Source organism: Ranitomeya imitator, chromosome 1 (assembly GCF_032444005.1).
Source record: "Ranitomeya imitator isolate aRanImi1 chromosome 1, aRanImi1.pri, whole genome shotgun sequence".
NCBI lineage: Eukaryota > Metazoa > Chordata > Amphibia > Anura > Dendrobatidae > Ranitomeya > Ranitomeya imitator.
In genome coordinates, this window is record NC_091282.1 from 728,371,117 (window position 1) to 728,396,872 (window position 25,756).

A 25,756-nucleotide genomic window follows, 5' to 3' on the forward strand; every position below is an offset into this window, starting at 1 on the left:
GGAATGGAGTAGGTAGCTGATGAGTGATGCACATTTAGGAAATAAAAGTAGATGCATATTTATGACTATTTATTTACGAAGTAACAATATAGAAAACTCAATAGAAGGATCGTCCAATTTATTCTAGTTTCTTGATTCCAAGATGGGAAAAACCTCTCCAGTTTCACTGGACAACTCCTTTAATGTTAGCCACATTGAAGTTTAACCCTTGAGGGTATTTGGAACCTGAGCTCCTATTCTCCCTCCCACTACTCAACATTAGTAAACATGGAAGTGGAGTGTTGCCCTAAGGGTTATGTTTCATTATGCAGGACGGGAACTTTGTATTTTAGAGAATCGGTTGGAAATATAAAGCTATAAGGATTTCTCATTTCCATTGTTGATCCAACAAGAAAGGCACTTATCACTTTTTTCTATAAGGTCCCCTCTTGGATGGATGGGAAGGGTCCCTTCTCGTTCTTAGATAGGAATTAGAAGAGTGTCTTTTTGGAGAATCCTCTTTATGGCATTTTTATACCTAATAGGACATAAGAGAGGGGTTGTCTGTAATAAAATATGATCCAATCCAGGTTAATCGCTTAAATAATAAAACTTCAAATAACATGTCAAATTTATAACCTTGAAAAAAAATAACACCAAGACTTTTTTTTTTTTAAATTTGAGTTCTTTTGCAATGTCACCACATTGTCCCAGTAAATTAATCTGTCTCTACAAAATAAAGTTTGTGCTTATGCATGCTGGCATAGTGCATTTCATTACTGCTGATAGCTAAGTCATGCAAATGTCTGAACCTGCCCAAGCTTGTACGGTGATTGCACCCTTGCATAACACAGACATGTAAGCACCTAACTACTAAGCCGGCTTAGGACACAGAAAATATTTCCTTAGGTGTTGGATACAATATATTGTTCTTACCCCCTTAATTAATACATTTTAGAAGAATACATGCGCACCCTTCCATAATAGCTCAACGCTCAATTCGGATTTGTAGTTTAATTGAAGTTTTAGTGAAATAAGCATAAGGTACAATTGCTATTTCACCAGGTGGAAGACGTGGGTCACCCTTGTGCAAAAGTAAAGGGCTATCTAGAGCTGGCTATACTTATTAGATGGCTATCTCAGCCACTTTTCCCATACACAAGGGCACTCATTTCACTGATCACTCCTGTGCTCTTTATGAGAAAGCCGCCAACTGACACCTCATACAGTGGATGATCTCCAGGAAACGTTGAGATTGGCAGTCTGAAATTCCTCTGATGGTCAATTGGCAGGTGCCACCATACACATTAGGCTGTCAGTGGAACCTGTCGATATCGGTGGGCTCGGCACACACAGTGGCGAAAAAAGTATTTAGTCAGCCACCAATTGTGCAAGTTCTCCCACTTAAAAAGATGAGAGAGGCCTGTAATTGACATCATAGGTAGACCACAACTAGGAGAGTCAAAATGAGAAAGCAAATCCAGAAAATCACCTTGTCTGATTTGGCAAGATTTTTTTTGCAAATTATGGTGGAAAATAAGTATTTGGTCAATAACAAAAGTTAATCTCAATATTTTGTTAGATATCCTTTGTTGGCAATGACAGTGGTCAAACGTTTTCTGCAAGTCTTCACAAGCTTGGCACACACTGTTGGTGGTATGTTGGCCCATTCCGCCATGGAGATCTCCTCTAGAGCAGTGATGTTTTGGGCCTGTCACTGGGCAACACAGACTTTCAACTCCCTCCAAAGGTTTTCTATGGGGTTGAGATCTGGAGACTGGCTAGGCCACTCCAGGACCTTCATATACTTATTACGAAGCCACTCCTTCGCTGCCCTGGTGGTGTGCTTGGGATCATTATCATGTTGAAAGACCCATCCACGTTTCATCTTCAATGCCCTTGCTGATGAAAGGAGATTTGCACTCAAAATCTCATGGCCCCATTCATTCTTTCATGTACACAGATCAGTCGTTCTGGTCCCTTTGCAGAGAAACAGCCCCAAAAGCATGATGTTGCCACCCCCATGCTTCACAGTAGGTATGGTGTTCTTTGGATGCAAGTCAGTATTCTGTCTCCTCCACTGTCTCCTCCACCGCGAGTTTTGTTGTTTCTACCAAACAGTTCTTCTTTGGCTTCATCAGACCACATGACATTCTCCCAATACTTTTCTGGATAATCCAAATGCTCTCTAGCAAACTTCAGACGAGCCTGGACATATACTAGCTTAAGCAGGGGGACACGTCTGGCACTGCAGGATCTGAGTCCCTGGCAGCATAGTGTGTTACTGATGGTAGCCTTTGTTACGGTGGTCCCAGCCCTATGCAGGTCATTCACTAGGTCCCCCCGTGTGGTTCTGGGATTTTTGCTCACCGTTCTTGTGATTATTTTGACCCCATGGGGTGATATCTTGTATGGAGCCCCAGATCGAGTGAGATTATCAGTGGTCTTGTATGTCTTCCATTTTCTTATTATTGCTCCCACAGTTGATGTCATCACACCAAGCTGCTTGCCTATTGCAGATTCAGACTTCCCAGCCTGGTGCAGGGCAACAATTTTGTTTCTGGTGTCCTTCGACAGCTCTTCTTCACAATAGTGGAGTTTGGAGTGTGACTGTTTGAGGTTGTGGACAGGTGTCTTTTATACTGATAACAGGTTCAAACAGGTGCCATTACTACAGGTAATGAGTGGAGGACAGAGGAGCCTCTTGAAGAAGTTACAGGTCAGTGAGAGCCAGAAATCTTGCATGTTTTTAGGTGACCAAATACTTATTTTCCATCATAATTTTAAAAATAAATCTTGCCAAATCAGACAAGGTGATTTTCTGGATTTGTTTTCTCATTTTGACTCTCCTAGTTGTGGTCTACCTATGATGTCAATTACAGGCCTCTCTCATCTTTTTAAGTGGGAGAACTTGCACAATTGGTGGCTAACTAAATACTTTTTTTCCCCACTGTATTATCTTAAGGTGTATGGGGGCCTGAAGTCAGTTGGTTTATCTTTAAGATTTAGATAAAACATCTTTAAATGAGGGGAGAATTTCTATTTTTCTCCTTCAGCCCTGATTATACTAATGAAATTGTGAGTAGGAAAGAATTCAGCACATCCATCCAACAATGAATAAACTATATCAAAACATTTCTTGGAGACTCTTAAAAAACATGGATTCCAAGGATGTAAAAACTTGATCCGTTTCTGGCATCCAAGCGTCCTTAGTCATAGGACATCCACGTTTTTAAAGATTCTCCAATAAATTTTTGATATATTTTATTAATTGTTGGATGTGCCAAATTCTTTTCTCCTCCTTCATTACTTGGCTGAATTTTACCAGCGGAACTGGCACCCTCCACTCGGAGTTCACCTCCAGCTTTGGACTGATAGGCACGGTGAGCTCAATATCCCCCTGTCTGCCCTGATTTTGCTAATTTTACAAAATTTTGGTTTCTACTAAGAAGTTATTGCCTAGTGTTTCTATTGGCTCTTGGGTAATGAACAGGTTAATATTAATAACCCTATATGCATATGCAGCTGTTAAGTTCAGGTCAAGAGACCAGTGATTGGTGCAGATATCGAGGTCCTTACTTTGACCTTCAATGTCAGATGGATGAAACCGGCTTAATAGTCCTGGTAGTCTAGGGTGATAGGGGTTATTACTCAATATCTTCTCAATGTCTTAGATGGGGGTTATCAGTTAATAGGACCCCTTCCATGTTTGCCCTTATAATGCAACAATAAGATACTAGATGAATTATGTAAAACATATTCTTATTAATATATAGATTATATCACTTTTTTAACCTATTTTGGGAATCATACTATGAAATGTTTCAACAAAGGTTTTACACAATTAGACAAAATTGGGGTTCATTAGTTTTCCTGTGCCCAAAAAAGTTGGGCTCACCACATCTTGGAGACGAGGGGTCTTAGTACAGACTTTTGGTCCCTTAAGCACCAATTCTTGAATTCTAAAATTGGTTACCTGCGGGACCAGTTTTTCTCCTCCACGTTTTCAGTCTTTATTGGACCAATAGAAGTGTAGTCCGGGCCTTCTGATTCCTGGAGGAGAAAGAAGAGGAGTTACAGTATGCTGGAATAGTTGCTTGTTGCATTTAGAAGTTTTCTGCGTCGGTGGAATCAAGCTGTATATTGATCCGCTGCAGATTTCTTTTCTTGTTTTTTTTTTTATTTGAGGTAATCTGTCACCAGGTTATTGCTTCCCTGTTGTACAGCAGCATAATGTAGAGACACATACCCTGATTCAAGCGATGTGTCACTTACTGGGCTGCTTGCTGCAGTTTTGATAAAATCCCTGTTTTTTCAGCTACGGATCTAGCAGATCTTTGAATGCTGAGCTCTGCATAACCCCACCCACACCACTGATTGGCAGCTTTATGTGTACACTGTGCATAGGCAGAAAGCTGCCAATCATTGATAGGGGCGGGATATGCAAATCTCATGACTACGGAGGACAAAATGGCAGCAGGTGTGCTAGACCTCTAGTGATAATCTCCTGCGGATAAAACTTTTTGATCAAAGCTACAGAGAGCAGTCCAGTAAGTGAGGGTCTCTTTCTTAATGTAGTCATTTTTAATAATACCACTTTTATGACAGCGAGCGATGAGCTTATATAGCCGCGTTCCTTCAAAACTTCCATGTTCATTAATTGATTGATTAATTTGGTGTCCTCTGACATTAATAGATTAAATGTTTTAATATAACTTTGCTATTTAACACATTTTAATTTGGGCTTTTTTTTAATGAAAATTCAATTTAGAAGCACATATTACTTATTTAGGAGATTGTAGTGAGAATTCGGGGTTGTTGTGGCACCCCGGCCTTGAGTCCAGATCCCTTTGGCCCATTTGACAAGACTACCTTCAGGGGCCTTAGTGGAGATTTTGGTCTGTGACCCACAATCTTCAAGTCAAGACACTCGCTAGATGACAAATGCATGTCGATGAAGCTGGCCCTTCACTATGGAATAATGCTAAGCACTTCAAGGAGAGAGGTAAAGTATCACGCAATAGCATGTTTTGATTCAAGGCAAAGAATTTATGGAGCCATATTATGACTTTCGTGTCATATTATAACATGAAAGGAAAAAAGTTGGATTACTAGTTTTATAATCTATCAATGAAGCACAAATTTGAATGTTTTTCTACATATTATTTTTCAATTAAATTTACTTTCCAAAATAAAATGTTTTACCCTTGAACACACTCAGCTCTTTTTTGGCTATTATGTCTCTGTAGAACATTTAATTTCTTACTTATATCCAGAAATGTCATTAATAAACAGGACTTTTGGCTTTAAACTACATTGTCCTTAGATTCAGAAGTTGTCCCCATTTCTGGAACCATTTTGTTGTAGTCATCCGAAGCTATGTGTATTAGGTTTGAGCCATGGGAAAATGGCCATGGTTTACTTTTGTAAAGAATAGAAGTACGGTAATCTTTGCCTGTGGCAGAGAAGGAAGTGATGTACAACTTGGAAGAAGTACACACACATCTAGTGGCAGGAGGGGGCTCTTGTTACAGCCTGTGTAGCAGACTAGAATAATAGAAGAAGATCTACCACCGGGAAAGAAGCAGGAAGATACATGCTCTAGGAATCTGGAAATGTAATTTATTTGCATATTCCACAAATCTGGAAAGGTACTGGTTTTCATTGAGGAGATCCAATGGATTGGCAATGCTCTATGGGAAAACAGGTATGCAAATTGTCTCTCTTTTGACCTCAGATGTAACATGAATTCTAGTAAAATATTTAGAATTGAGAGTCCTCAGTGGTTGATACCTTTTAATGGCTAACTGAAAAGATGGTAAATTGCAAGCTTTCGAGACTACACAGGTCTCTTCATCAGGCAAAGACTAAAACAAATTCTGAAGAATCACATATTTATGCACAACACAGCACAGAGAGTTTAGAAAGCTTGCAATTTATTACCATCTTCTCAGTTGGCCATTAAAAGGTATCAACCACTGAAGACTCTCAATTCTAAATATTTTACAGTCCACTGGCTAACACGGTACCAAGATATATATCTTTTCTGTATGAATTCTACTAGTAATTTAGGCAGTGTTTGGCTGGGGAGCCAAGGGCCCAACGATAACATGGACTCTTCGTTCTCATGAGGAAGTTTGAAACTTTGAAACACTTTGACTAGTAATCCGCATACTTTGGATTCCCTTCTTCTTATCATCCCTCTGATGGCAGCGCAGATTTAACCCATTTGTTTCCAGCTCTCCGTGCTTCCTTCTCTGTGGGTCTGCGTCAGACTAAGTTCTTTCAGTGGTTGTGAGCATACAACCTGAGACGATGAGCATTTTTTCCTATCTCAAATCCAAATAAAACCCTATTGCGCTCTTTGTCCTTCCATTTTTTTTAACTTCATAGTAGTAATTCAGTCAGTGTCAGACTGGGGAGCCAAGGGCCCAACAATACTATGGACTCTTAGGCCAAATGTTCTTCTACAAGCAAATTTTCCATTACCATTATTCACAAATCGATCTATGGTCCTATAATAGACTGTGTACATTGTAAACTAAATGATGCTGACGCTCTGTACATAGTAAATCAAAGGTATTGCGCCAACTACTGCTGAAGTAGGCGGCTTACTCCTGCACAGGGGTCCACCAGGAGATACTCCAGTTCTCCCATGGGCCAGTCCGAGCCTGAATGTAGGAACAATTAGGTAATGACTTTCAGAATCTACTTGGATTAGTAAAGTAAAGTAAAAAAAAAATTAATGGGAACAGGCATGGAGGCTGACCCATATGAATATATAGTTCTATTTTTTTTCTAAAGGAAATCTTTGAGAAAAGCTGAATTCTTCCCTTCTATTCCTATGAAGAACTAGTATTATCTCTACCTATAGAGAAAAAGATCTGATGGTACATAGTGATAAATGTCTACTGCATTGCAGGCCAGCTGACTTCCCTAGTCGGGGGACCATTAGAACAGACAAATGAAAATATATAATCTTTATCCCTGAAGAAAATAATTTTTAAGTAAAGATTTTGGATGTATCATTGTGGAAACCCATGCAAACATAATTTCTCGAAATTCATGTCACGAAATATATTGCGACCCAATGGGTGGTTGGTCAGCGGATGACGCAACACACACACACAACGGGATGGAATTGGGGAGAGGAAGGCCCTACAGATAGGGAAATGGGGGAGGTCACCACCCGAGCACAAATCTGAGCCTGTCCCTGCACTCCCCTAATGCCCTAAGCGGGTCCTTCCCCCCGCCGCCATCATGAACCTAAATCCCTCAGTGTCACATAATACTGCCTTGGCTAGTGCACTGGCCGGCAAGGAGTACTAGCCTCACCACTGCAGATAATACCACACAGGGGACAGTGACAAACACCAAAGGGACAAGGTAAAAATACAGCACTTAGCTTCCAGACACTGCTGCTAAGTTTACACTGTAAATAGCACAGCAACAGGACTCCAAACACCAGAAGTTTCTGACACCAGCGAGCTACTCCTGCTAGGTTGGTCTCCAAAGATAAACTTCATCACCAACCGTCAGCTGATGCATCAGGTGACCATTTAAAGGATGGTGGGAGTGGTCACCACCACAACAGCTGACCTAACAACACTGTAGTTACACCAGATTGCTAGCGGGGGGGTAAAAAACTGACATAAACCCCCGATGAGCTGAAAGGAAAAAAGCTACATTTAAACAAAGTTGAAACAGAGCTACCACAAATCCAAAAATGGATTGTGACAATTCACAGGCCAATTGCATCTTTTGTGAAAATGATACAAGTAAAACATATCCCGGAGTCAATTTTGCTGGCTTCAGTAGGAAACATTTGATTCAATTGTCATATCTGAATCTTTTTCCTTTATTCATTATTTGAGTTTCTACCCATTGGAAGAGGGGAGTGGGTGTCACAAAAATACACTTTTCTACCTTTTTTAATGTAAAGTTGTCCTTGAGTACAAGAGAAAGTGATGCTTATTGAAATCAAATTCTCTTGAGGGGAATCTGTCACCAGATTTTGCCACCTAATCTGAGACCAGCATGATGTATGGAGCAGAGACCCTGATTCTAGCGATGTGTCACTTACTGGGCTGCTTGTTTTTTAGTTTTGTAGAATCCCTGTTTTATCTGCTGCAGATATAACAGATCTCTGAATGTTGTACTGTGTATAACCCCGCCAACATCACTGACAATCAGTGGTGGGGTTGAGGTTATACAGAACTCATGAATATGGAGAACTACATAGTAACAGGTTTACTAGTCCTCTAGTGATAATCTCCTGATAAAACTTTGATTTTATTAAAACTAGAACCAGCAGCCTAGTAAGTCATACATCACTGGAATAAGGATCCTGGCCTCTACATTTAGCTTTTCTCAAATTAGTTAGCAAAATCCTGGTGACAGATTGCCTTTTTAGGCTACTTGCCCATGATCAGGAATAGCAGCGTATTGGAAGCACCACATTTGCGCTGGGTCCAAAATGCTACGTTGTATATTGCAAGCACATCGGAAGGCATTTAAAGAATTCTCATGCTCACTGTGTTTCTATTTAATGCTGCGTAAACTCACCCTTGGTGCGGGTTTATGAGTAGCAGCATGTTAGTGTCGTCACTAGAGACGCTGTGTAGATTCCCCCATATCCGGTCATTAGATGCCGAAAATCTGCATAATTCACCAAGAACATGCGGATTGAACTGTGAAAATATACTGCGTCCAAAAGGATTCTATTCCTGATCATGGACACATAGCCTAAAGGATTATTCTAACCTTGAAAGTTATCACTGCCACAAAATAGATGATAACTTTCTGATCTTTTGGATCCGACCATTGGTATGCTCACCGATTCCAAGAACAGTTGGGCTGTACATGGCTATCTCCAGCTGTCCCATAAAGAATGAATACAGTGGTGATGCCCCAGCTGAATTTCGACAGAACATTTGGGATAAGTAGGAATATATCATTTTAATTACATATCAATGCTTCAAATATTGATACTAAACATTTCCTTATAGGTTCTCTCTGCCCATTTTCCTGCTTCCGTCCTTGTGAAAATGTCACAATATATTGTAGGTATTTGCTGGATATTAGTGCCGGATTAAATTCTCCATATTTATGGTATTTTACAATATTAAGATGTCTCTAAAAAGGACCTTCGCATAGTTTTATAGTCAATCCAGCAGCTGCCGGTTGTCAAATAAGACAGTTAATATCCAAACCTCTACAAAAATTGGCCCATCTCCCGTCGTCTTTAAGCAATAGCCCCTCTGTGATACTAGAGGATGGTACCAAAGCTGCGGGGAACCAGCGTTGAGCACCCAGCTGATAGATGTGAGCTCTGTAATTATTTCATTCTGTGGTTTACGTAAGAGTGGTAGAAGAAGAAGATGAAACAAGAGAATATTGCCATACAGTGGGTGGCTAATTATAGTTGTTAATCCCGTAGTTCATATAGAAGACATAAAGACTCGCTCTGATAAAAGCGAATGGATTATGAATTTTACTTTGTAAATTAGGCCAGCTACGTCTACGAATAAAGATTATATACATACACATATATATATGTACACCAGTAAATGTTAATTCCATTAAAACAATCAAGGGACTTTAAGAAATTAAGTAAGGACTGCATAAACGACGTTACTAAACATTTGGTGATCATTCGGGATTGAAGATTGTTCCTATTTTTATTTATTCTGATACAGTTATCACAAGTAACATAGTAACATAGTTAGTAAGGCCGAAAAAAGACATTTGTCCATCCAGTTCAGCCTATATTCCATCATAATAAATCCCCAGATCTACGTCCTTCTACAGAACCTAATAATTGTATGATACAATATTGTTCTGCTCCAGGAAGACATCCAGGCCTCTCTTGAACCCCTCGACTGAGTTCGCCATCACCACCTCCTCAGGCAAGCAATTCCAGATTCTCACTGCCCTAACAGTAAAGAATCCTCTTCTATGTTGGTGGAAAAACCTTCTCTCCTCCAGACGCAAAGAATGCCCCCTTGTGCCCGTCACCTTCCTTGGTATAAACAGATCCTCAGCGAGATATTTGTATTGTCCCCTTATATACTTATGCATGGTTATTAGATCGCCCCTCAGTCGTCTTTTTTCTAGACTAAATAATCCTAATTTCGCTAATCTATCTGGGTATTGTAGTTCTCCCATCCCCTTTATTAATTTTGTTGCCCTCCTTTGTACTCTCTCTAGTTCCATTATATCCTTCCTGAGCACCGGTGCCCAAAACTGGACACAGTACTCCATGTGCGGTCTAACTAGGGATTTGTACAGAGGCAGTATAATGCTCTCATCATGTGTATCCAGACCTCTTTTAATGCACCCCATGATCCTGTTTGCCTTGGCAGCTGCTGCCTGGCACTGGCTGCTCCAGGTAAGTTTATCATTAACTAGGATCCCCAAGTCCTTCTCCCTGTCAGATTTACCCAGTGGTTTCCCGTTCAGTGTGTAATGGTGATATTGATTCCCTCTTCCCATGTGTATAACCTTACATTTATCATTGTTAAACCTCATCTGCCACCTTTCAGCCCAAGTTTCCAACTTATCCAGATCCATCTGTAGCAGAATACTATCTTCTCTTGTATTAACTGCTTTACATAGTTTTGTATCATCTGCAAATATCGATATTTTACTGTGTAAACCTTCTACCAGATCATTAATGAATATGTTGAAGAGAACAGGTCCCAATACTGACCCCTGCGGTACCCCACTGGTCACAGCGACCCAGTTAGAGACTATACCATTTATAACCACCCTCTGCTTTCTATCACTAAGCCAGTTACTAACCCATTTACACACATTTTCCCCCAGACCAAGCATTCTCATTTTGTGTACCAACCTCTTGTGCGGCACGGTATCAAACGCTTTGGAAAAATCGAGATATACCACGTCCAATGACTCACCGTGGTCCAGTCTATAGCTTACCTCTTCATAAAAACTGATTAGATTGGTTTGACAGGAGCGATTTCTCATAAACCCATGCTGATATGGAGTTAAACAGTTATTCTCATTGAGATAATCCAGAATAACATCCCTCAGAAACCCTTCAAATATTTTACCAACAATAGAGGTTAGACTTACTGGCCTATAATTTCCAGGTTCACTTTTAGAGCCCTTTTTGAATATTGGCACCACATTTGCTATGCGCCAGTCCTGCGGAACAGACCCTGTCGCTATAGAGTCCCTAAAAATAAGAAATAATGGTTTATCTATTACATTACTTAGTTCTCTTAGTACTCGTGGGTGTATGCCATCCGGACCCGGAGATTTATCTATTTTAATCTTATTTAGCCGGTTTCGCACCTCTTCTTGGGTTAGATTGGTGACCCTTAATATAGGGTTTTCATTGTTTCTTGGGATTTCACCTAGCATTTCATTTTCCACCGTGAATACCGTGGAGAAGAAGGTGTTTAATATGTTAGCTTTTTCCTCGTCATCTACAACCATTCTTTCCTCACTATTTTTTAACGGGCCTACATTTTCAGTTTTTATTCTTTTACTATTGATATAGTTGAAGAACAGTTTGGGATTAGTTTTACTCTCCTTAGCAATGTGCTTCTCTGTTTCCTTTTTGGCAGCTTTAATTAGTTTTTTAGATAAAGTATTTTTCTCCCTATAGTTTTTTAGAGCTTCAATGGTGCCATCCTGCTTTAGTAGTGCAAATGCTTTCTTTTTACTGTTAATTGCCTGTCTTACTTCTTCGTTTAGCCACATTGGGTTTTTCCTATTTCTAGTCCTTTTATTCCCACAAGGTATAAACCGCTTACACTGCCTATTTAGGATGTTCTTAAACATTTCCCATTTATTATCTGTATTCTCATTTCTGAGGATATTGTCCCAGTCTACCAGATTAAGGGCATCTCTAAGCTGTTCAAACTTTGCCTTCCTAAAGTTCAATGTTTTTGTGACTCCCTGACAAGTCCCCCTAGTGAAAGACAGGTGAAACTGCACAATATTGTGGTCGCTATTTCCTAAATGCCCAACCACCTGCAGATTTGTTATTCTGTCAGGTCTATTAGATAGTATTAGGTCTAAAAGTGCTGCTCCTCTGGTTGGATTCTGCACCAATTGTGAAAGATAATTTTTCTTGGTTATTAGCAGAAACCTGTTGCCTTTATGGGTTTCACAGGTTTCTGTTTCCCAGTTAATATCCGGGTAGTTAAAGTCCCCCATAACCAGGACCTCATTATGGGTTGCAGCTTCATCTATCTGCTTTAGAAGTAGACTTTCCATGCTTTCTGTTATATTTGGGGGTTTGTAACAGACCCCAATGAGAATTTTGTTACCATTTTTCCCTCCATGAATTTCAACCCATATGGACTCGACATCCTCATTCCCTTCGCTAATATCCTCCCTTAAAGTGGACTTTAGACAAGACTTTACATAGAGACAAACCCCTCCTCCTCTCCGATTTTTACGATCCTTTCTAAACAGACTGTAACTCTGTAAGTTAACTGCCCAGTCATAGCTTTCATCTAACCATGTCTCGGTTATTCCCACTATGTCAAAGTTACCTGTAGATATTTCTGCTTCTAGTTCTTCCATCTTGTTTGTCAGGCTTCTGGCGTTTGCGAGCATGCAGTTTAGAGGACTTTTTTTTGTTCCAATCTCCTCACTGTGGATTGTTTTAGAAATGTTCTTACCTCCCTTCTGAGTATGTTTTCCTGGGTTGTCTTTGTTCGAGTCTAATGTTTTTCTTCCCGTCCCCTCTTCTTCTAGTTTAACGCCCTCCTGATGAGTGTAGCGAGTCTTCTGGCGAATGTGTGTTTCCCAGGTTTGTTGAGGTGTAGTCCGTCTCTGGCGAGGAGTCCATCATACCAGTAATTCACACCGTGGTCCAGGAATCCAAATCCTTGTTGTCTGCACCATCGTCTTAGCCAGTTGTTTGCATCAAGGATCCTGTTCCATCTCCTGGTGCCATGCCCATCTACTGGAAGGATAGAAGAAAAAACTACCTGTGCATCCAGTTCCTTTACTTTCTTCCCCAACTCTTCAAAGTCCTTGTAGATTGTCGGTAGGTCCTTCCTTGCCGTGTCATTGGTGCCAACATGTATCAGAAGAAATGGGTGGACGTCCTTGGAGCTGAAGAGCTTTGGTATCCTATCGGTCACATCCTTGATCATCGCACCTGGAAGGCAGCATACTTCTCTTGCAGTTATGTCCGGTCTGCAGATGGCTGCTTCTGTGCCTCTCAGTAGTGAGTCTCCCACCACCACCACTCTTCGTTGCTTCTTGGCTGTACTTTTTGCTGTCACTTGTTGCTGTGTGCCCTTTTCTTTTTTGCTTGCTGGTATTGCTTCATTCTTAGGTGTGCCATCTTCATCCTCTACAAAGATTTGATATCGGTTCTTCAGTTGTGTGGTTGGTGATTTCTCCACGGTCTTCTTGCTTCTTTTGGTCACATGCTTCCACTCATCTGCTTTTGGAGGTTCTCTGACACTTTTTGCACCTTCTGTGACCAGTAGAGATGCTTCTGTTCTGTCTAGAAAGTCTTCATTCTCTTTGATGAGTTTCAAAGTTGCTATTCTTTCTTCCAGACCCCGCACCTTTTCTTCTAAAAGGGCCACTAGTCTACACTTCTGACAGGTGAAATTGGATTCTTCTTCTGGTCGATCTGTGAACATGTAGCACATGCTGCAGCTCACCATGTAGGTTGTCACATCTGCCATGTTGCTCCTAGATCCTGCTGACTTGCTGTGTGTTTTCCTTCTTGTGTAATCTACTCAGCCAAGCTCTCTTGCAATAATGTCCTACAGGCAAAATTACGGCGCGCGGTTTGGTGATGCTTTCGAAGCAGCTGGTCCCGGCTGTACCCAACGATCTTCTAGCTTAGGGAGACTTCGCTTCTCCCAGAAGGCACCTGGAATATGCAAATTAGCCTCCTGAAGCTTGAATCCCTGGTTTGGTGATGCTTTCGAAGCAGCTGGTCCCGGCTGTACCCAACGATCTTCTAGCTTAGGGAGACTTCGCTTCTCCCAGAAGGCACCTGAAATATGCAAATTAGCCTCCTGAAGCTTGAATCCCTGGTTTGGTGATGCTTTCGAAGCAGCTGGTCCCGGCTGTACCCAACGATCTTCTAGCTTAGGGAGACTTCGCTTCTCCCAGAAGGCACCTGGAATATGCAAATTAGCCTCCTGAAGCTTGAATCCCTGGTTTGGTGATGCTTTCGAAGCAGCTGGTCCCGGCTGTACCCAACGATCTTCTAGCTTAGGGAGACTTCGCTTCTCCCAGAAGGCACCTGGAATATGCAAATTAGCCTCCTGAAGCTTGAATCCCTGGTTTGGTGATGCTTTCGAAGCAGCTGGTCCCGGCTGTACCCAACGATCTTCTAGCTTAGGGAGACTTCGCTTCTCCCAGAAGGCACCTGGAATATGCAAATTAGCCTCCTGAAGCTTGAATCCCTGGTTTTGTAAATGCAAGGAGGTTTTTTTTCCGTCACAATCTGTATTAAAAATATCAATGGGAAGTCTTGTAATTTTTATACTAAGCCCTTGGGGTATTCTAGATGCTAATTTAGTGTTGTTTCAGGAAATCCACATGTGTATGTACAATAGAGTGACTCGGACCTTAGCTTTTGCTTTGAAGCATCCAATGAGCATGTGCAAATGTCATCATGCAGGGAGGAGGAGCAAGGGGATCCGGTACATCACCTATTGTGATTGGTGGATCCTGTGTTTTCATCTGTGCACAGAGGTGCTACCTGTCATTGTAATCCTTCTTCTGATCATTAGGAAACTGCTATAAACTCTTCCTGAAAGGACATAAAGTAGGAGTCAAGTGCAAGATTACTAATTTATTTAACTATTTTTGGACTTTAAATGTCTGGAGGTCCCCGCTTTCCTCTGCACTGACATTCTAAAATGTCAATGCAGAATAAGCAGCTTTTAGGAGATTGTGCAGCTGTAGATTGGGAATCCAGCTGTCAGATGCAGGCAGAATCCCCACAGAAAACGCAGAGAAAGTGTTACCACAATGGAGTGGAGCCAGAAGACCGCAGCGTCTGGTTGCGGCTACTCCGCCGCTGAGAAGAAGCACTTCTCCGGTGTATTAAACGTGTTTATTTCTTCCATCAGAACAGGGGTTAATTGGTCATGTTGGAAATCCCTGTGTTCAGCTGTGCTCGGCTAGCCACTCCTTTTCCCTATAAAATCTGGACTCTATTACCAAGTCCTTGTCAGAGTTAGCTCTTGCTGCCTGACAAAAGGAGAGAGAGAGAAGTTGGTACGAGGAGTGCTGGAGGAGTTATAAGCAACTGTTGTTTGGTTTCTACACTTGATAATCCCTTATCCTTCCTTGTTTTGCTTTCTACAACTTCCTGCACACCCTGGTGGCTTCCTCTGTTATATGTGAGTGAATATTTTGTGTGTGTTGAGTTTTCAGTTTCCCCTTGTTTTTGTTGTCCTGTTTGTTGGGTTGGTGTACTGCAGTGCACAGTAGTGCCTCCTCTTCCCTGGGTGGGGGAAGGGGACAGTTGAAGGGATAACTTAGGAGATAGGGCAAGGGTGGAGGCCCCGGCATCTTCACCATCTGAAGTATTCTGGGAAACAGGGCGAGCTAGGGTGCCCCCGAGCATTAGGGCCAGGAAAGGAGCCCAATGCCCCAGGTCACTCGACAGCTGTGTCATGACAGAAAGTTTATTACTCTTTTTGCTTTCATGATCACTCTATACATAGCGGTGAACAAGTACTTGTGTATACAGATTAGGAATCCCTGTTGATGCTCCCTCCTCAGGAACCAGTAATCATGTGACTGCTGGGTGCAAGGAGGAAGCAGGATCTGCTTTCATCCTACGAGGTTCAGTCAGCTCTGCAAAGCAGTCAGAAGCCTGGATTTCCACTGTAACTGGGGCTAATCAGCAATAAAAAGAATGCATTAAGCGAACCTGTCACCAGGTTTGGCTGACACGAGTTACGGGCCCCACCTTTCAGGGCTTATCTACAGCATTCTATAACACTGTAGATAAGCACCCGATCTGACCTGCAAGAGAATAAAAATAAGTTTTATTGTACTCACCTGCAGGGCGGTCTGGTCCAATGGGTGTTGCAGGTCCGGCGCCTCCCATCTTCTTGTGATGCCGCCCTCCTGTTGCTCCTCCCCAGCATTCTGCTCCTGCGCAGGCGTAATTATCTGCCCTGTTGAGGGCAGAGCAAAGTACTGCAGTGCGCAGGCTCCAGGAAAGGTCAGAGAGGCCCAGTGCACTTCAATGTTTCCCAAGAGATCTTCCATTTTTATAAGCCTCTTTTTAACAAATCTATAGCACTTTTTACATTACTACAAATGTGTAATTACCCTGTAATTTGTAAACATATGACTTGTTAAACTAGATCTTGTTTTTTACAGATACAGTTTTAAGAACCCCCGGATTCAGCACACCATCCCCATGTGCGTGTGTGTTGGCACCACAATGTCAGTTGTGGATCAACCGCTCTTCTATGACTGTTTTCCAACTTCACTTTCTGAAAAAAGAAAAGAAAATTACATGTGTTTGATAACAGAGAAGTACAAAGAAATAATCAAGCAGGTGAAAATTGCCAAACTTGAGAAGATAAAGTCATCGCTTTCTTACCTTAAAGTGTCTTCAGATCGGTCATGTTGGTGATGTGTAGAAGCTCCATTATCTGATGGTACTGCTATCATTCAGTTTTACATAACCAGCGAGCATAGGTATGACATTAGATGAGCAAAGGGGATGGCAAAATGCACAGGATGCTTGCATAATGGAAAAACAGCTAAAATATGTTACTCAAAATGTCTATTGCTTGTAAACCAGTCAAGTTCTAGGTTGGATAGTCAGTGCCTGGTGGTATCGATTGACATAAAAGGCACTGGCTGATTGACCATGACACAGTTTATCAAAGCTATGTCATTAAATTAATTGCATTTATGTCATTAATGTAAAAAAGCCAATGAGATGACTTTAAAGACTTTGTGGCCTAACATACAGGTGGTCCATTGGGAGTCACCACTAGGTAAGAAAACATCCAGTCTTGAAAATGTCCATCAGGATATCCAGAACATGCTTATCGTTTGGATGGGTATGGAAACAAAAATTTCAATTTGGAAGGAAGGACTATGATTTGCCCGACTAACAAAGAATACAGTTTACCTTGAAAGTATATACCATTCTCCATACCAAGCCTTGTTAGGCAGTAGCCTCAAAATGGGACTGTCCACATTTTACTTAAGTAGATGAAACTCAAACAGTAGAACTATAGATATTGCTGCGCATCGTAAAAAGAGTATATGATTTGAAATTACAACTTCCCCTGCCTATATTTAAAATATTGAACTATAGTCACTGGTAATATTTCCACCAAAGAAAATGGCTAGAAACTATCAGTGAAGACTTCGGAATATAAAGAACAATGTAGCCCATAATGTCACAGAAATAAGATTGCTTCAATAAAGAATAGCTATAATGAAGACTGTAAAAATATACGGTATATTAAAGTTTTAAACCCTGTTTTGGTGTGTGAATTAAATGCATATTTTTAGGTTTCCTCACAATTTGGAGGTCCAACAGCAGGGACTCCTGTGATCACCATCTCATTTGGGGATGTCCAAAGTGTACGACTGATCTTCTTTACTGTAGACTCTCATAGTTTTGTCCATTGTTACAGTAAACTGTGCACTATGGAAAAACCTACTTTGTAATGGATTCCTAAGAGACGCCTGTACAGATTAATAAAATATTCTATTGTGCTTATGATTTTGTATTTCTTCCTGTCTGAAATGTGTGAGTTTTGTGCAGAGTGTATAATGAAATGATTCTGCGGCAAGAGACAAACAAAAGGCTCTCTCCTTTGATGTATGGACTCCTAACTGTGTGCCAGATGAAATGGCTGCTAAATGTTGGCAGATGCAACAGGGACACGTTTATCGCTGAGACTGTTACATAACATAAGTGTCTCACTGCCAAGTCCTACATAATGCGTGTGCCAATATTGTCTCAGAAAATGAGTAAACACCTCATAGGACATTAAAGATCTCCACCCTCGCTGTGAAATGGAGCTGTGAGAATGCATCATTATGGACTATGTATGGTCGAACTATTTAATTACAATCCACTCTCGTTAGGGAAACCCATTGAGGTTCTAACCACTATCTTCAATGTTCTCTATTATTTTTTCTAAAGATGCAGAAATGTTACGGGTGCAGTAACCTAATTTCACACTCCAGCAAGTGAGATGGATTAGATCCTGCCAAAATATATGAAAGAACCTCTCAAATGGAACCCTGATCTAATTTCTCCTGTTAAAGAGAACCTCTAACTGATCCACCGGCAGTTCTTTTCAGACAGTGGCGGCACGATTCCAGCCATATATGTTTAACTCTGAAATGATGCGGCTTTTAGAGAAAAACATGGTCTATAAGCCACCGGAGACCGAGCCATGTTGAAGACGAGTCAGACTGGTGAGTCCCTGGCGGCCTCTCACTTCCCACTGTCTGGGACTGACAGGTTTCTCCCTGCATGCATGTATAGGGAGTGATCTGTCAGTCCAGGGCAGTGGGTGGGGAGAAGCCATCGGGGAGCCGCCTGTCCGAGTAAACTTCAGCATGGCTCGATTCTTGGTGGTTATTAAACTAGGTTTTCCTCTGAAATGCTGCAGCTTATGTGATCATATTTTATGCTCTTTGCCAAATATTTGTAATATCCCATCAGAGCATACCGAATGTTGTCCAGTAAACTGGTAGCTGTTCAGGGACCATATATGACACATGGAATTCTTTTTATTGCAAAGAAATAGAACACATCTGTGAAAAAAAAATTGGAAATGTACATAGCCCCATAGAATATTATGGGTACAAGTGCAATCCATGAAAACCATGTATAGAACTCGGCTGATATAATCAATCGCGTGCATGAGCCCTAATACATATGAATCCGTGAGAAAAAATGAATCCGTGAGAAAAAAAATGAATCCGTGAGAAAGGCATTTCGAGTTACATTATGGGCATATAGGTTACAGCCGCCAAATTTAGGTTCCTTGTAATAGAGATCTGTAAGATGACCAGGTGCATAAAGTCTGTAAAATGACTGTTAAAACCAAGCACAGGCGCTTGGTGCGCCTGACCGCTCTGATGGTCTGCATCGAGATGTTAACCCCTTTGAGACGAAGTCTGTTTTTGCCTTCCTGACCAGGCCAATTTTTACAATTCTGACCACTGTCACTTTATGAGGTAATAAGTCTGGAAAGCTTCAGCGGATCCCGGTGATTCTGAGAATTTTTTTCTCGAGACATAGTGTACTTTAGGATAGTGGTAAATTTCTTCCATATGACTTGAATTTATTTGTGAAAAAATTGGAAATTTGGTGAAAATTTAGAAAATTTCGCAATTTTCAAACTTTTAATTTTTATGCCCTTAAATCAGAGAGTCATATTGCACAAAATAGTATTAAATAACATTTCCCACATGTCTATTTCACATCAGCACAATTTTGGAACCAAAATATTTTTGTTAGAAAGTTATAAGGGTTAAAAGTTGACCAGCGATTTTTTATTTTTTCACCAAATTTTACAAAACCATTTTTTTAGGGATCATATCACATTTGAAGTGACTTTGAGGGGTCTATATGAAAGAAAATACCGAAAAGTGACACCATTCTAAAAACTGCACCCCTCAAGGTAATCAAAACCACATTCAAGAAGTTTATTAACCCTTCAGGTGCTTTACAGGAGCTGAAGCAAAGTGGAAGGAAAAAAATGAACATTTAATTTTTAGTCACAAAAATGATCTTTTCGCAACAATTTTTTTATTTTTACAAGGGCAAAAGGAGAAAATGGTCCACTAGAGTTGTTGAGCAATTTCTCCTGAGTATGCAGATACCTCGTATGTGGGGGGGATCTACTGCTTGGGTACATGGCAGGGCTCGGAAGGGAAGGAGCGGCATTTGACTTTTTGAATGCAAAATTGGCTGAAATTGAGAGCGGACGCCATGTCGTGATTGAAGAGCCCCTGATGTGCTTATACAATGGAAAACCCCCACAAGTGACCCCATTTTGGAAACTAGACCCATCAAAGAACTTAAATAGCTGTGTGATGAGCACATTTTGAACCCCTAGGTGCTTGACAGAAATTTATAACGTAGAGCCGTGAAAATAAAAAAATCACATTATTCCCCCCAAAATGATCTTTCAGCAATATTTTTTTTATTTTTACAAGTGTAAAAGGTGAAAATGGACCACTATAGTTGTTGTGCAATTTCTCCTGAGTACGCCGATACCCCATATGTGGGGGAAAATCACTGTTTGGGTGCACGGCAGGACTCAGAATGGAAGGAGTGACATTTTGGATTGCAGACTTTGATGGTAAGGTCTGCAGGCGTCATGTTACATTTGCAGAGCCCCTAATGTGTCTAAACAGAGGAAATCTCCCACAAGTGACCCCATTTTGGAAAGTAGACCTCCCAAGTAATTTATTTATATATGTGGTGAGCACAATGAATCTCCAAGTGCCTCATAGAAAATTATAAAATTGAGTCGTGAAACCCCCCCCCCACACATTTTTTCCACAAAAAATATCTTTTATCCCCGATTTTTTTTTATTTTCCCAAAGGTTATAGGAGAAAATAGACTGAAAAAGTTGTTTAATTTCTCCTGAGTACGCCGGTACCCCATATGTGGAGGAAAACAACTGTTAAGGTGCACGGAAGGGCTTGGAATGGAAGGAGTGATGTTTTGGATTGCAAACTTTGATGGAATGGTCTGCGGGCATCATGTTGCGTTTGCAGAGCCCCTGATGTACCTAAACAATGGAAATTCCCCACAAATGACCCCATTTTGGAAACTACACCCCATGAAGGAATTAATCTAGAGGCACAGTTTTACAGTAATGATTATAATGCTTTTGGTTTTACTGGTGTATGAATTTATAATGTGGTGTTATGTGCAAGATGTGCAGGGTACATCAGATTCTAAAAGTGTGTTGTGTCAACAGGGTAAAAACTAATTGTATTAATTTTTGGATGTGTGGTACACTTTGTAGCAATCCTTAATGCAAAGGCCAGGTTTCTCAGGGCAGGTTTCACAATGGTAAATTGTGTCCTTTCGGATTCCCCTCTTGGAGCTTATTCTGCACTGGTTTTGGATCGTCCTGTCCTCGCTGTTTGGGGAACCTGTCCTGGGACATGTTGACCTGGGACAATACGGGCACTATCAGATTCAGAAGTACTGGGACCCTCACCTTCCTGAGTGCCAAACATTAGGGTCTTGTTGACTACCTCCTGAAATTGAAGGAAGGTCCCCGTATTGCCTGCAGATTGGTACAGCACAAAAGCATTGTACATTGCCATCTGTAATTTTTTGTACCATACTTTGGCTTTTTGCATGGCATTGTAAGGTTTGAGGACTTGATCTGAAAGATCTATACCCCCCATGTACCGATTGTAATCCAAAGCACAATCTGGCTTTGGGACGAGATGTGGTCCCACGAACAGTGTCAAGGGAACTGTTGTCACGATGTATAGTGGTTAAGATAAGGACATCCCTTTTGTCCTTATACTTGACCACCAGCATGTTGTTGCTGCATTGGGCTCTGCTTTCGCCTTTTCTCAGCGTTTGCCCAATTAGCGGCTTAGGGAGGTCTCGCTAACTTTTTCAAACAGTGCCATATGCAACTGTACCTCTGACAGAGAGGGTCTTGAAGAGTGGGATGCTGGTGTAAAAGTCATCAATGTAGAGGTGATAACCCTTATCCAGCAGTGGGTGCAGCAATTCCCACATAATTTTTCCACTCACCCCCAGGACGGGGGGCATTCATAGGGATTAATCTGGGTGTCCTTCCCCTCGTAGACCCTAAATCTGTGGGTGTACCCTGAAGTACTCTTGCACAGTTTGTACAGCTTTATTCCATACCTGGACCTCTTACTGGGCAGGTATTGTCGGAATTTTAGCCTCCCTTTGAAATGAACCAGAGATTCATCAATAGCGATGTCCCTATGGGTGTGTACGCCTGAGCAAATTTTCTGCTGAAGTGTTCAACCACTGGCCGAATTTTATATAGACGATCAAAGTTAGGATCGTCTCGGGGAGGACACTGCGCATTATCACTAAAATGCAAAAATGTATGGATCACTTCAAATCGTGTCCTTGTCATGGCCATGCGGAATACCGGTGTACTGTAGAGAATACCAGTACTCCAGTATTGCTGAAGCTCTGGTTTTTGGATTATGCCCATATGCAGCAAAATTTCCCAAAATGTCATAATCTCTGCTGCATTTACGGGGGTCCATCTGGCGTATGATGACGTGGGATTTTGAGTGAAAAATTGATGGCATATAGGTTTGTCTGGGCCGCCATAAGATTTATTATTTCCTCTCTGAAAAAGAATTTGAAGAAGTCAATTTCAGTGAGGCCAGTGGTGTCAAACTGGATTCCTGAGTTGCCGATGAAATCCGAAATGACGGGCTGATAATTTTGCTGGGGGTCCTTCCTCATCAGATGAGGAGGAGGAGGAATAGAGGAATGTGGGATCTTCCTCACTGCCTGAGTCTGTGTCAGAGGCAAGGAAGGCGTAAGCATCCTCTAGTGAATAGCGTCTTCTTGACGAATGGGCCATTTTAATTTTTTTGTTGCATTTCCGTGCGGTCGACGGGCACGTCAAAACAATGCATCCGCATACACCCACATACATCTGCATGTCCTGTGTACCCAATGTTAAAGATAGGTATGCAGGACGCATGCAGAAGTAGGCGGGGCTTAACGGATGACGTACGCAGCCTTCCGCAAAGCCCCCGAATGCTAATGTCAACTTAGTCTAAGTGGTGCTTTTACATGTGTAATGTGTGGGGCTTGTGTATAGGGTACAATTTATTATAAAAAAAGAGAAAAAAAAAGAAGAGAGATAAAATGTAGAAAAGAAAAAAAGGAAAAGGAAAATCAAAGGTAATGAAAAAAAATTTGTAAAAAAAAATTAGACGTTCGCTACACTAATGCCCTCCCTATAAATTTACCCAACGCAAATAATTATTTTTAACAAAAGAAAAATGGTGTCACCAACAATGTGACGTATGCTCCCCTAATGCACTCGCTAAAAATTTACTTGACGTAACTAATTATTTTTTTTACAAAAGAAAAGCGAACGTCACCAAGAATATGACCTACACTCCCATAATGCACTCGCTAAAAATGTACTCGATGCAACTAATAATTTTTTTTACAAAAGAAAAACGAACGTCACCAACAATGTGACACACTCTCTCCTAATGCACTATAAATTACCTGGCAATAGCAGTTTTTTTAATGCAAAAGAAAAATAGACACTACCTCCCAACCTATAAAACTACTCTATACGTTTTTTTTATCTAAAACAAGATTGGACGTCACCAAATACTGGCGCCGGCTATACTAACACGCTACCTGTAAAACTACTCTGTACCATTTTTTTTCTCTAAAAGAACATCGGTTGTTACTAACACTCTGACGCCGACTACGTTACCTTGCTACCTCTAAAACTACAACAACTACACTGTACTAACTACTATTATTATTTTTTTCTAAAAAAAAATAAGACATTGCTTACACTGCGACGTCCGCTACGCTAACTAGCTGAAAAAATAAAAAGTGGCACAGTCTCTGATCAGCAGTGATACTGATCAGAGCTTCTCAGACACAGAAAGATCATGAATGCTCTGTGCAGGATGCCGCACACACAAAAAAAAGAGCAAAAAAGTGCACTAAAAATTCAATTGGAAGGGGAGAGGAGAGGGGGTACTGGAACAGGGATTGGGGGGACAGAGACAGGGATGGGGGAGGTGCTGCTGCTGTGATTACAGATGAGTCACACAGCAGACAGCACACAGCACAGGAGGCAGATAGCAGCACATAACACAGCAGGACGCTCGAGTAGGAGTTAAGGTACCGTCACACTAGACGATATCACTAGCGATCTGTGACGTTGCAGCGTCCTCGCTAGCGATATCGTCCAGTGTGACAGGCAGCAGCGATCAGGCCCCTGCTGTGCTGTCGCTGGTCGGGGAAGAAAGTCCAGAACTTTGTTTCATCGCTGGACTCCCCGCAGACATCGCTGAATCGGCGTGTGTGACACCGATTCAGCGATGTCTTCACTGGTAACCAGGGTAAACATCGGGTTACTAAGTGCAGGGCCGCGCTTAGTAACCCGATGTTTACCCTGGTTACCATCCTAAAAGTAAAAAAAACAACCGCTACATACTTACCTACCGCTGTCTGTCCTCGGCGCTCTGCTTCTCTGCTCTGGCTGTGAGCACAGCGGCCGGAAAGCAGAGCGGTGACGTCACCGCTCTGCTTTCCGGCTGCCCGGCGCTCACAGCCAGTACAGAGAAGCAGAGCGCCGAGGACAGACAGCGGTAGGTAAGTATGTAGCGGTTGTTTTTTTTACTTTTAGGATGGTAACCAGGGTAAACATCGGGTTACTAAGCGCGGCCCTGCGCTTAGTAACCCGATGTTTACCCTGGTTACCGGGGACCTCGGGATCGTTGGTCGCTGGAGAGCTGTCTGTGTGACAGCTCTCCAGCGACCAAACAGCGACGCTGCAGCGATCCGGATCGTTGTCGGTATCGCTGCAGCGTCGCTTAGTGTGACGGTACCTTTAGGAGATCGCAGGGGAGATCACACGGGCCACCAATGAAACTCTCTCTCAGGTAACACAGAGGGGCTAGAGAACCGCTCTACATAACAAATCTGATATAAAGATGGCGTGCAGGGCCGTGATCACTATTTTAGATTAACCCCTTTGGTTCTGATTGGCCAGAAACTATTGTTCAGCCAATCAGCGCCAAAGGGGTTAATCAGGTGCGGTGACTTTGCGCTCATCCCGCCCATTGTGACGGCTTTGATTAGTGCTGTGTCACACAGCCCCAATGATAGCATGTCACATGTTTTTTTTATTAACTTTATTGACATATTGCCGTGATTGGCTGGTCAGAATTGACCAGCCAATCACAGCGATTGCTGATGCGGAGGGGGGTGCGATACAGCCACCTGGGGCAACATGCAAGGATGGTCTGCTGTCAGGTACAGCAGCCATCGTAGCCTGGTCACTGCGCAATGCAGGTGACCAGAAATAGTGGCCGCCATAATAGTACTGCTCTGGGCACAAATGCACCTCCCGCAGAGCAGTACTAGTATTGAATTGATAGAATTGAAGTTTGTTGCTTTGTTGAATGCTGCTGAATACCTATTGTATCAACCCCTACAGCTTATTGAGGGACAAAGGTGCAGATTAATTGAACAAGAGATGTTTATTAATTTGGTGAATGTCTGCTGACTACCTATTTTATTAGTCCATGCAGTTTGCTGTTCTGCAAACATTGAAGGACAAAATATACAGGTTAATTGAACACTTGAATAATGAGAGATGACCTCCTCCCACCTTCCCACAAAGCTGTGGATACTTCCCTGAACGACAGCTGTGACTATAAAAAGGATCTCTCTCCTTCTACAGAGAGATTCTAAAGGACAGCAGCTAAGGCATCATGGCTTCAACTGGAGGAATACAGATTTTATCCACTGCCCTTCACTGAACCCAGGGAGACGTTTGGAGAATCCAGGTTGGGACAATCAGGTCACCTGGCCACATACCTCAATGTACTCTGTCAGCTTCCTAAGCTTGCCGCTACCCCCTTTCTGTGCATGCTCTGTTGGGGTACTTGGCCCTGGAAGCCCTGAAGTTGCACATATTCTAATTTCCAGCTAGCCAATGAAAGGGTCAGACTCTGTTATTTTCACCATCTTATGTACTTGATGGGACTGTATTATATGTTATTGTCTATTGGTGGTTC

General features: G+C 41.8%; 1 long non-coding RNA gene across 1 annotated transcript in view; it reads left to right on the forward strand.

Annotated features, from left to right (window-relative positions):
* Positions 1-17,701, forward strand: part of LOC138644514 (uncharacterized) — a 50,986-nt gene extending 33,285 nt beyond the window's left edge. Inside the window, exon 2 of the long non-coding RNA XR_011314621.1 lies at positions 16,336-17,701. This is a non-coding gene — a long non-coding RNA (uncharacterized lncRNA). The remainder of the gene's footprint in view (positions 1-16,335) is intronic.
* Positions 17,702-25,756: the final 8,055 nt, after the last annotated feature.